This window comes from Symphalangus syndactylus, chromosome X (assembly GCF_028878055.3).
Source record: "Symphalangus syndactylus isolate Jambi chromosome X, NHGRI_mSymSyn1-v2.1_pri, whole genome shotgun sequence".
NCBI classification, from domain to species: domain Eukaryota; kingdom Metazoa; phylum Chordata; class Mammalia; order Primates; family Hylobatidae; genus Symphalangus; species Symphalangus syndactylus.
In genome coordinates this window covers 59,378,473-59,392,091 of record NC_072447.2, presented here as the reverse complement: position 1 = coordinate 59,392,091, position 13,619 = coordinate 59,378,473, and the positions used below count along the sequence as shown (strand labels likewise).

At 38.5% G+C, this 13,619-nt stretch overlaps 1 pseudogene; it reads left to right on the top strand.

Annotated features, from left to right (window-relative positions):
• LOC129475294 (keratin, type II cytoskeletal 8-like) overlaps positions 1–12,187 on the top strand; it is a 32,221-nt pseudogene extending 20,034 nt beyond the window's left edge.
• The last annotated feature ends 1,432 nt before the right edge of the window (positions 12,188–13,619 follow it).

The following is a 13,619-nucleotide window of genomic DNA, read 5'->3' as shown; positions in this document are numbered from 1 at the left end:
TTTCTTTCCTTTTATAAAATAGTCCTGAGAGATCTAGAACTCAATACTCAGAATACTATGTTGTTAACTACTAAGCATACTATGGCAGAGATGATATCCATTCCCACCTTCTTAATTACCAGAACCTTGTATTAATGGGAGAACAATGTGCCTGGCTAAAAACTACCCTCTCTTACAGAGAGGGGCAGCCAATAAGATGTAAATAGAATTGTGTGGCAGTCCATGGAAAGCTCCTTAAATGGTGCTGATTCAATTGGAAAATGTATTTTTCTTCTCCTTCTCCATTTCCTCCTTTCTGATGCCTAGATTATTGGAACTCTAGAAGCCATCTTGGACAATTAGGCAGTTTGAAAATGGAAGCTGTTCTCCACGGAAGAGCAGAGAGTAAAGGGGCTTCAGTCTCTGACAGCTGTAGACTTGCCATACCAGCTCTAAACAACTTATCACCACACTTCTATTGTATGAAAAAGAAATTTGTATTGTGTTTAAGACATTGTTACTTGGGTTTTATGTTGCATTCAACCAAATCTGCCCCTAGCTGATACACACATACACGTAACATCAGAAAACAACAGTTGAAAACTTGCTCAAATTTATTGAGGGGGAAAGCAATGTATATGCTTGCACAATGCAAGTATACTTCCATGGTAAACATAATTACGGCCTGCATGAACACATCTGGAAACATAACCACAGTTTAATAATACTGTGTGTTTGAGAGTGTGGTAGAATTCAACAACAGAAAACTCAGAAAGGGAACTTTCATGAATTGAATGATTTTTTTTCTTCCAAAACTCATATTTTGAAGCCCTAATCCCCAATGTGATGGTATTAAGAGGTGGAGCCCTTGGAAAGTAATTAGGTTTTGGTGAGGTCATGAAGGTGGGGTCCTCATGATAGGATTAGTGCTCTTATAAGAAGAGATCAGAGAGCTAGTTCTCTCTCTCTCTCTGCTATGTGAGGACATAACATTAAGGCAGCCATCTACAAGCCAGAAAGAGGGTACTCACTAGAACCTGCCTATGTTGGCACCCTGATCCTCATCAGACTTCCCAGCCTCTAGAACTGTGAGAAATAAATGCCTGCTGTGTAAGTCCCCCAGTCTATAGGGTATTTTGTTACAGTAGCCTGAGCTAAGACAGAAACATACCAGGTTTTAACTTTTTTCTCTCCCTTGAGTATCCTAGACTCATAGATATTATATAGTTTGAAGGAAACTTATTAAGCATCTATTTTAATTTTCTCACTTTAGAAATGAGGCAACCCAAGTTGTTTTCTATGGTAACTGTCGTTTTCTATGGTAACTGTCATCAAGTCCCTCCCCTCCCCTCCCCTCTCCTCTCCTTTCTTTTCCTTTCTTTTTCTGAGACAGAGTCTCACTCTGTCGCCCAGACTGGAGTGCAGTGGCATGATCTTGGCTCTCTGCAACCTCCGCCTCCTGGGTTCAAGCAATTCTCCTGCTTCAGCCTCCCGAGTAGCTGGGATTACAGGCACCCGCCACTGGGCCTGACTAATTTTTGTATTTTTAGTAGAGACAGGGCTTCGCCATGTTGGCCAGGCTGCTCTCGAACTCCTGACCTCAAGTGATCTGCCCACCTCAGCCTCCGAAAGTGCTGGTATTACAGGCATGAGCCACCATGCCCGGCCACTGTCATCAAGTTCTGCAAATCTTTCTTGGCAATATGACAGATCTATCTCCTCTTCTTTATGTCCACTCCTGACACATCATAACAGCTTTCACCACCTTATTTGTGAACTCCAATCACTTCACTAGATCTCACTGTGTAAAATCCTATACAGCTCTACTTTGAGAATAAACCCCACAAAATACTACTTTTTCCCATTGGCTTCCCTTTTAGGACACTTTCAGTGGGACCCAATGGTCTCATCAATCAATTGCAGTCAGTCACACTTTTCCTTAGCTCTAAATTTTACCCTTCCATGTTTGACGGTGCCCAGAGAAAGCACTTACATCAAACTTTACTACCCTAATTGGCTCAATCATCTCAACAATGGATCCATCAGATTTAGCTGTCCTTTTGTACACTCAAGCAACATTTCAATTTGCTGATGCCAAAATGATATCTAGTTGTAAAAGATGATCACAACTGTTGAGAAGCCTTCTTAATGGAAGAGAATGTACTTGAGTTGTCTCTGGGTGACTGAGAACCAAGTGGCGGATGAACACAGCTGCCAGACAGGGCTTCAATGAGCCATGAAGGGGCAAATAAGCAGGAGAAGGTTGAGACAGGAAGAAAAGGGCATAAAACAGTGGAAGTGTATGTAAGAGCTGCCATTTCCAGAGGGAAACAGGATTCACTACACTTGCCTTTGATTATGCTTTGTCTACCAGGTGCTTGTTTCTCTCCTCTGCCAATTCAAATTATGTGACATCTACCAAGAAGAAAGTCAAGTCCTACTCTTCTCTCCATTGCAGCTTCAGGTATTTAGCTCTTCTATTTTCTTCCATTCCATAGTATATTTTGACTATAGGAAACATTTGACTTGGGGTTTTATTCAATTTACTATTTTGCTATATAGACTTTTTTGGCAGCATTATTGTTTGAGATATGCAAAGCCCATTTACTTCAAACAAAATTGAAGTTTATGAAGTCTGGTGGTGTGTCATATTTTTTTTGGTATCACAACATGGTTTGACATATAGAAAATGCCAAAGGGATAGGCTGAGATTATCTAAATGTACTTGAGATTATCTCAATATAGACAATATATATTTAACATATATAAATATATACAGGTATAAAAATTCCCTTCAGTGTAAAATTCTCTTCAATATAATAAATTTAATATGTGAAGTATTTTATTAATAAAATTTAGCATTGTATAGGTGTTAAAAATATAAACACCCAAATCCTTTTAAAAAGCAGAAATTATATTTAACATTATTTTCACTAATAGGTGGGCAAGGACTTAGGGACTCTGGTCACACAAGATTTCTTTTCCATGAAAACTTATTGTATATATATCACCAAAGCGGTTTCAAATTAGGTGGTCAGTCAAATCATGAAAGTAGCCTTGTTATGTAATTTTAACAGTTTGATGGTACTCCTTAAAATGAGATTCTGCCTGTAATATTACACTTTATTATGTCTTCTTTGCATTGTTAACTACAACATCTGTGAAAGCATATTCTATGAATTGATGTTAATGAGTCTTACATTTAAAAAGGAATTTCTTAGTCAAACATGTTTGGGAAAGTTAAACAGACATCTCAGTGCCTTTTATATATTCATGTGCATTTTGATTCCCCAAGAAGAAACATGTTACGTTCCTCAAACTACTTCAAATCATGGCTTACTGTGATGGAGCCTAAGCTAGTCATAGGGACAGGCTACATGCAGAGACAGAGATACCTAGAGAAATCCAGCTGTTCTAGCTATCCAAGCACTGACACCAGACATGTAAGTAATGAAATCATCTTAGACATTGTAACTCCAGCTGAAGTGATGTGAAGAGGAATCAAGTAGTCCAACCAATAATCAGAGCTACATTCCCAGAATTATGGCCCCAGAACAGCCATGCCACCCTTCCTCAGCCATTCAAGCCACTTCAGCGGAGACCATGGACCAAGAATTTGTGGAAACCAGAGAAAATAATTTTCAAGATGGTACTATTCACGTTTTTCTTTTTTGATTCTTATCCAGGACAACATGAACAAAAAGTACTTTTTAAAAATCTGTCTCTGTGCCATCTACTTAGCCTACCCTGTATGGCCAGTGAAAAGGGAATATTTTGGAGGCCCCTGAATGAAGGAATTTCAAAGGAGGGTAGATAGATACTTAAGGTCCATCAAATCTAGACTCTTGAATGCTTATTTCTCTTTTTTTTTTTTGAGACGGAGTCTCGCTCTGTCGCCCAGGCTGGAGTGCAGTGGCACAATCTCGGCTCACTGCAAGCTCCGCCTCCCGGGTTCACGCCATTCTCCTGCCTCAGCCTCTCCAAGTAGCTGGGACTACAGGCGCCTGCCACCACGCCCGGCTAATTTTTTTGTATTTTTTAGTAGAGACAGGGTTTCACCGTGGTCTCGATCTCCTGACCTCGTGATCTGCCCGCCTCGGCCTCCCAAAGTGCTGGGATTATAAGCGTGAGCCACTGCGCCCGGCCGAATGCTTATCTCTTTAATTATGTTTCTTTTCTTCTTCTTTTTAGTTATTCAGTTAAATATCTAAGGCTATATTTCTCTCAAGACTAATATATATAAAAATTTTTCCAAGATTGGTGATAAAAAAGCAAAAATACAAAAAAAAGGATGATAAAGAATGCAGATATTAGGAAAATTATTGTTTTGAAAAACTTTGCCAATACATTTCAAAATTTAGGTAAAATATTTACATTCCTAGGAAGTTGTCTTAGTTCATTTTGTGCTGTGATAACAGGATACCCGAGACTGAGTAATTTATGATGAACAGAAATTTATTGTCTCACAGCTCTGAAGGCTGGGAAGTCCAAGACTGAGGGGCCGACATCTGGCAATGGCCTTCTTGTCACATCATCCCAGGGAGGAAGGGCAGTGAGAAGTGAGAAAGAGCAAGAGGTGGAACTCGCAACCTCAAGCCCTCTTTATAGTGACATTAACCCATTCTTGAGGGTGGAGCCCTCATGACCTAATCATCTCTTAAGTTCTTACCCCCCAACACTGTTGCATTGGTAAGTTTCTGACACATGCTTTTTGGGGGACACCTTTAAACCACAGCAGAAGATATAATCACTAAAATTGACTCAAGACATAAAATGCCTAAATTTGTAGTTACAAAACTCTTCTTACAAAGAAGACACAAAGACAACACAGTTTTATAGGTTATTTCAATAAACTACAAATAACAAATATACTTACATAACCAGTTCTGGGGGAAATTTTCCAATTTTTTTATGAGACTAGTATAAGCTTGATATCAAAACCTTACCCTGATAACATGAGAAAGGAGAGTTATAGTGCTATCTCATTGATTAATGCAGATATAAAATCATAAACAAAACATTATTAAATAGAACACTATAATATGTAATAAAGATTATACAGCATGACCAAAGTTGGCTTATTCCAATACTGTAAGGTTGGTTTAAATCTAATAAAACGTTCATATTAACAGATTAAATAAATTAAATAAAAAGTTTTTTAATCCTCTGAATATATGTGAAAAATTGTTTAATGTAATTCAAAAACCATTCCTGATATAAAAAATTACTAAAGTGGAAACATAAGATAAGGCCACTAATCCCATAAAGGGCATTAAAGAAAACTGAGAGCAAACTTTATGCTTAATGTAAGAATGTTGAAAGCATATTCTTAAACAGTGGGAACAAGATAAAGGCCTCCGTTATCACCACTTCTGTATTTAGAATTATTCCAACCAGCACAGTAAAAAAAGGAATTAAATATGTAAAGACTCAAATAGAAAAGAAAGAAAACCATTATTTCTCTGAGATGAGATTATTGTCTTTATTGAAAACCTAATTTATTAGAATTTATAAATAATTTAGCAAGATGCCAAAATCTAAAATTAGTACTCAAGAATAAATTGCCATTTTACGAATGTATTCAAGATGAATAATAGACTTAAATGTAAAGCATAAAACTATAACACATTTAGAAGAAAACATCAAAGAAAATATACATGACATTAGGTTTGGCAATGAGTTTTTAGATATGCTATCAAAAGCATGACCCATAAAATAAAAAATTGATAAATTAGACCTTTCCAAAATTAAAAACATCTGCTCTGTGAAAAACATAGTTAAGAGAATGAAAAGAAAAGCCACAGAAAGGGAAAATATTTGCAAATCACATATCCAATAAAGAAATTTTACCTGTAATATACTTAAAACACTCAAAATTTGACCATAAGCAAACAAACAACTGAATTTTAAAAAAATGGACAAAAGGGCCTGGCACAGTGGTTCATGCCTGTAATCTTAGCACTATGGGAGGCCAAGGAGGGTGGATCACCTGAGGTCAGGAGCTCAAGACCAGCCTGGCCAACACGGTGAAACCCCATCTCTACTAAAAATACAAAAATTAGCCAGGCGTGGTAGCACAGGCCTGTAATCCCAGCTACCCGGGAGGCTGAGGCAGGAGGATCGCTGGAGCCTGGGAGGCAGAGGCTGCAGCGAGCCGAGATCATGACACTGCACTCCAGCCTGGGCAACAGAGTGAGACTCCATCTCAAAAGAAAAAAAAAAAGGGCAAAAGATTTGATCAGACACTTCACGAAAGAAAATATGTGGATGGCAAATAAAAACATGGAAAGATGCTAACAATATTAGTCATTAGGAAAATGAAAATGAAAATGACAATGGAATACCACTGTACACCCATAAGATTGTCTAAAGTAAATAAGTGGCAATACCAAATGCTGATGAGGATGCAGAGCCACCTGAAAACTCATTCATTGCTGGTGAGAATGCAAAATAGTGTAGCAATTTTGGAAAACAGTTCGGCACTTTGTTAAAACATTAAACATAAACTTACTGCTAGAAAGAGTAATTCCACTCTTAGGTATTTAGCCAAGTGAGTTGAAAACTATGTTCACACAAAAACCTGTACATGAATATTTATAGGAGCTTAATTCATAATAGCCAAAAACTGGAAACAACCCAGATATCCTTCAATAGATTCCTGGATAAACAAATGGTGGTATGTCATACAATGAATACTACTCAGCAATAAAAAGGAATAACTACAAATTTATGCCACAACATGGATGAACCTCAGAGGCACTTTGCTAAATTAAAGAAACCAGATCCAAAAGGTTACATATGTAGGATTTCTTCTATATGACATTTTGGCAGGAGCAAAACTACAGATATGAAAGACAGTTCGGTGGTTTATAGGAATTAGAGGAGGGGACATGGATTGAATATAAAGGGGCTGCAGAAGAGAATTTTATGGAGTGATGGAACTATTCTATATGGTACCATGTTGGTGAATATATGACTGAATTTGTCAAAACTCACAGAACTGTACATCACTAAAAGTGAAGTTCACTGTATGAAAATTTTAAGAATCATTTGGGATGTCTGGAGAACACAGGATGGAATGAATGCAGACTGACAAATCTAACTGTATAAACTATTATTTTATTTCTTTTTTTAATTCAATTTTTAATTTTAGATTCAGGGGTACATGGGCAAGCTTTTTAGGTGGGTATATTGCATGATGCTGAGGTTTGGAGTGTGATTGAACCCCTCACCCAGGAAGTAAGCATAGTACCCAACAGTTAGTTTTTTAACCCTTACCCCGTCCCGTCTTCACCCCTCTAGTAGTCCTTAGTGTCTATTATTCCCATCTTTATGTCCATGAGTACCCACTTGTTAATGCATTAATTCACTTAGGATAATGGCATCCAGCTGCACCCATGTTGCTGCAAAGGATATAATTTTGTTCATTTCTGTGGCTGTATAGTATTCTATGGTGTATATATACCACATTTTCTTTATCCAATCCACCATCGTTGGGCACCATGGTTGATTCCATGTCTTTGCTATTGTGAACAGTGCTGTGATGAACATATGAGTGCATGTATCTTTTTGAAAGAATTATTTATTTTCCTTTGGGTATGTACCCAGTGATGAGATTCCTGGGTCGAATGGTAGTTCCATTTTTAGTTCTTTAGGAAATCTCCAAACTGCTTTCCACAGTGGCTGAACTAATTTACATTCCCACCAGCAGTGTACAAGTGTTCCCTTTTCTCCATAACAAAAAATCTGTTATTTTTTGACTTTTTAGTAATAGTCATTCTAGTTTGAGGTGATAGTTCATTGTGGTTTTGATTTGCACTTCTCTAATGATTAGTAAATTTGGGCATTTTTTCATCTTTCTTGGCTGTGTGTATGTCTACTTTTGAGAAATGTCTGTTCAGGTCCTTTGTCCACTTTTTAAAAATTATTATACTTTAAGTTCTAGGGTACATGTGCACAACGTGCAGGTTTGTTACATAGGTGTACATATGCCATGTTGGTTTGCTGCACCCATTAACTCTTCATTTACATTAGGTATTTCTTCTAACGCTATGCCTCCCCCAGCCCCCCACCGCATGACAGGCCCCAGTGTGTGATGTTCCCTGCCTTGTGTCCAAGTGTTCTCATTGTTCAATTCCCACTTATGAGTGAAAATATACGGTGTTTGGTTTTCTGTCCTTGTGATAGTTTGCTGAGAATGATGGTTTCCAGCTGCATCCATGTCCCTGCAAAGGACATGGAACCCATCCCTTTTTATGGCTGCATAGTTTTCCACGGTGTATATGTGCCACATTTTCTTAATCCAGTCTATCATTGATGGACATTTGCGTTGGGGTTGTCTTTTGCTTGTTTATTTGTTTGAGTTCTTTATATATTCTGGATGTTAGACCTTTGTCAGATGCATAGTTTGTGGATATTTTCCCCCATTCTGTAAGTTGTGTGTTTATTCTGTTGATAGTTTCTTTTGCTGTGCAGAAGCTCTGCAGCTTAAATAGGTCCCACTTGTCAATTTTTGTTTTTGTTGCAATTGCTTTTGAGAACTTGGTCATAAACTATTTGCCAAAGCTTATGTCCAGAAGGGTACTTCCTAGGTTTTCTTCTAGGATTCTTACAGTTAAGGTCTTACATTTAAGTTTTTAATTCATCTTGAGTTAATTTTTGTATATGGCGATAGGTGGGGGTCCAGTTTCATTCTTCTCCATATACTTAGTTATCTCAGCACCATTTACGGAATAGGGAGTTCTTTCATCACTGCTTATTTTTGTTGACTTTGTCAAAGATCAGTTGGTGGTAGGTGTGATTCTTTATTTCTGGGTTCTCTATTCTATTCCATTGGTCTATATGTATGTTTTTGTGCCCGTACCACTCTGCTTTGGTTACCGTAGGCTTTGATATTGGGTAATGTGATGCCTCTAGATTTGTTCTTCTTGATTAGGATTGCTTTGGTTATTTGGGCTCTTTTTTGGTTGCAAGTGAGTTTTAAAACAGTTTTTTCTAATTTTGTGAAAAATGATGCTGGTAATTTGATAGGAATAGCATTGAATCTGTAGGTTGCTTTGGGCAGTATAGACATTTTAATGATATTGATTCTTCCTATTCATGAGCATAGGATGTTTTCCCATTTGTTTGTGTTATCTCTAATTTATTTGATCAGTGTTTTGTAATTCTCACTGTAGACATCTTTCTCCTCTCTGGTTAGCTGTATTCCTAGACATTTTATTCTTTTTGTGGCTACTGTGAATGAGATTGCATTCTTGATTTGGTTCTCAACTTGGACATCGTTGGTGTATAGAAATGCTACTAGTTTTGTACATTAATTTTGTATCCTGAAACTACTGGAATTGTTTATCAAATCTAGGAGCTTTTTGGCAGAGACTGTGGAGTTTTCTAGGTATAGAATCAGATTGTCTGTAAACAGAGGTAGTCTGACTTCTTCTCTTTCTATTTGGATGACTTTATTTATTTCTCTTGCCTGATTGCTCTGGCTAGGACATCCAGTACTATGTTGAATAGCAGTGGTGAGAATGGGCATTCTTGTCTTTTTCTGGCTCTCAAGGGGAATGTTTCCAGCTTTTGCCCATTCTGTTTGATGTTGGCTGTGGGTTTGTCATAGACGGTTCTTGTTATTTTGAAGTATGTTCCTTCGATGCCTAGTTTGTTGAGGATTTTTATCACGAAGGGATGTTAAATTTTATTGAAAACTTTTTCTGCATCTATTGAGATGATTATGTGGTATTTGTTTTTTATTCTGCTTGTGTGGTGAATCACATTTATTGATTTGCATATGCTGAACCAAACTTACATCTTAGAAATAAAGCCTACTTGATTATGATGGATTAAAGTTTGATGTACTGCTGGATTTGGATTTCTAGTAATTTGCTGGGGAATTTTGTATCTATGTTCGTCAGGGATATTGGCCTGTAGTTTTCTTTTTTCATTGTGTTTTTGCCAGATTTTGGTATCAGGGTGTTGATGGTTTCATAGAATTAGTTAGGGAATAATCCCTCCTCCCTGATTTTTTGGAATAGTGGTGTAAGTTGTCACTAAGATTGGCACCAACTCTTCTTTATACATCTGGTAGAATTTGTCTGTGAATTCACCTGGTCCTGGGCTTCTTTTGGTTGGTAGGGGTTTTTTTATTATTATTACTGACTCAATTTCAGAACTTGTTATTTGTCTGTTCAGGATTTTAATTTCTTCCAGATTCAGTCTTGGGAAGTTGTGTGTTTCCACAAATTTATCCACTTTCTCTAGATTTTCTTGTTTGTGTGCACAGAGGTGTTCAGAGGTACTCACATCTCTGAGTAACTTCTGTGTTTCTACAGAATTGGTTTTAATGTTCCTTTGTCATTTATGATTGCGCTTATTTGGATCTTCTCCTTTGTTTCTTTGCTAATCTAGCTAGTGTTCTATTGATCTTGTTTATCCTTTCAAAGAACCAATTTTTGCTTTCATTGATCATTTGCATGGATGTGGGGGTCTCAATTGCATTCAGTTCTGTTCTGGTTTTAGTTATTTCTTTTCTTCTGCTAACTTTGGGGTTCATTTTTTTTTTTAGCTCCTCTAGGTATGATGTTAGATTGTTAGTTTGAGGTCTAACTTCTTGATGTAAGGGTTTAGCACTATAAACTTTCCTTTTAACACTACTTTTGCTGCATGCCAGAGATTTTTGTATGTTGTGTCCTGGAAAATAGTAAAATGATTTTTCACTGGAAATTTTATATCTAAAGACAAAAACAACTATAAATAAACATTGTATTCTGGTTGGGAAATTTTTTCCCATAGGGATAAGGGTTAGCATTTCTGAAACTACTTTATATGCATACTAGGATTGATCAAATAAGTAACTATATTAAAGTTAACGAGCCCCCTTCACCTGGAGGTGGACCCCAACATCCTGGCTGTGCACACCCAGGAGAAGAAGCAGATCAAGACCCTCAACAAGTTTGCTTCCTTCATCGACAAGGTACAGTTCCTGGAGCAGCAGACCAAGATGCTGGAGACCAAGTGGAGCCTCCTGCAGCAGCAGAAGATGGCTCAGGGCAACATGGGCAACATGTTCGAGAGCTACATCAACAACCTTAGGCGGCAGCTGCAGACTCTAGGCCAGGAGAAGCTGAAGCCTGAGGTGGAGCTTGGCAGCATGCAGGCATGCAGGGGCTGGTGGAGGACTTCAAGAACAAGTATGAGGATGAGATCAATAAGTGTACAGAGATGGAGAATGAATTTGTCCTCATCAAGGATGTGGATGAAGCTTACATGAACAAGGTAGAGCTGGAGTCTCGCCTGGAAGGGCTCACTGACCAGCTCAACTTCCTCAGGCAGCTGTATGAAGAGGGGATCGGGGAGCTGCAGTCCCAGATCTCGAACACGTCTGTGGTGCTGTCCATGGACAACTGCTGCTCCCTGGACATGGACAGCATCGTAGCTGAGATCAAGGCGCAGTACGAGGAGATTGCCAACAGCAGCCGGGCTGAGGCTGAGAGCATGTGCCAGACCAAGTATGAGGAACTGCAGACTCTGGCTGAGAAGCATGGGGATGACCTGGGTCATACAAAGACTGAGATCTCCGAGATGAACATCAGCCGGAACATCAGCCGGTTCCAGGCTGAGATGGAGGGCGGGCTTCCCTGGAGGCCGCCATCGCAGATGCCAAGCAGCGTGGGGAGCTGGCCGTTGAGGATGCCAACGCCAAGTTGTCCGAGCTGGAGGCCGCCCTGCAGCGGGCCAAGCAGGACATGGCGCGGCCGCTGAGTGAATACCAGGAGCTGATGAATGTCAAGCTGGCCCTAGACATAGAGATCGCCACCTACTGCTGCTGGAGGAAGCTGCTGGAGGGCGAAGAGAGCCGGCTGGAGTCTGGGATGCAGAACATGAGCACCCATAGGAAGACCACCAGCGGCTATGCAGGTGGTCTGAGCTCCGCCTATGGGGGCCTCACAAGCCCCGGCCTCAGCTACGGCCTGGGTTCCAGTTTGGCTCTGGTGCGGGCTCCAGCTCCTTCAGCCGCACCAGCTCCACCAGGGCCGTGGTTGTGAAGAAGATCGAGACCCGCGATGGGAAGCTGGTGTTCCAGTCCTCTGACATCCTGCCCAAGGGAACAGCTGTGGCAAACCCTCCCAGCCTGCCCCTCCTGCGGCTGCCCCAGAGCCCGGGAGGGAGGCTGCTGTGCAGGGGAAAACAGGGAACGGGAGGGAGGCTCACCTGAGGCTCAGCGCTAGCCCTCAGCCCATTCGCAGGGGAGTTTACTGCCTGAGGACCCCTATTTGCTTTTTTTTTTTTTTTGTCCAAAATAAAACCTCAGCTAGCTCTGCCAAAAAAAAAAAAAAAAGATATAGCACTCAAGAATAACAAAATTAATACAAATGAGTTAATTGACATGTACACAAAACTGTGGCCAACAATAGAATACACATTTTTATCAGTGAACTTGGACTATACCAAAATTGACCATATTCTGGGTTTTAAAGTCCCAACAAATATTAAAGAATTGAAATAATTCAGAATGTGTTCTCTGACCCTAGTTAAGATAGAAATCAATAATAAAAGATAACCATAAAAATCTTGTTTGGAAATAAAATAATATACTTGTTTATGAGTCATGATACCAAAATAACAAAAGAAATTAGAAAGTTTTAAAAAGTTGACTTATAATGAAAACATGACAAATAAAAATTTGTGAGATGCAGCTATAGAGTTTAGAGGAAAAGTTATAGTTTTATTTACATATATTAAAAAAGAATAAAAGCCAAAAATTCATGATCTAAGCTTTTATCTCAAAAAGCTAGAAAAAGACCATCAAATAAAATCCAAGGGAAACAGAAGGAAGTAAAAATAAAGACACTAGGAAAATGTTGTGAAATAAAAAATTAATATAGAATAGAAAACATCAAAATAGCCAAAAGTGATGTCTGAAAAGATTAACAAAATTAATAACATGCCAGTAAAACTGTTCGAGAGGAAACACATTACTAATATTAAAAATAAAGAAGTAAACATTAACTATAGATCTTACTAATGCTAAAAGAAAACTTAATACTAATATATTTGATACTTCAGTGAATAGTAAATTCCTTAAAATACACAATGTACCCAAACTGACACTAAAAATATAAGAAAATTTGAGTAGTCCTATATTTGTTAAAACAATTGAATCCACTAGTGAAAGACTTCCCATAAAGAAAACTCTAGACCCAAGTGGCTTCACTGGTGGATTGTGCCAAATATGTAAAGAATTAATTATACCAATTGTAACCAAACTCAAAGAACAGAAAAAGAAAAACTGCTTCCCAATTCATTCTGTTGTTGAAAGTCAGACATAATATAAATAGCCCTTTAGTGTAAGCTTTTATATTAATCTGGCTGGGAGTTGGGATGTCTTTAATGTTTATGGTGGCTGTAGGTGCCAAAGGTTTTAACGTCCTTGTTTCTGTCTCTTTTGTTGACTGTGGGTTTCCCTAAGTACTCCTGCTCAGAGAGAGTCTGTATCTTACAGCTCTTTCTGCTGTAATGTATTTTTTCCCATTATATGTTTTTTATTTTGGTATAATTTAGGTAAAATAAAATGCACAGATTTAAAATGACAGTTCTATGTGTTTTGATGGGTTTATACACCCAGAATATTGTCACCCTAATTAAGA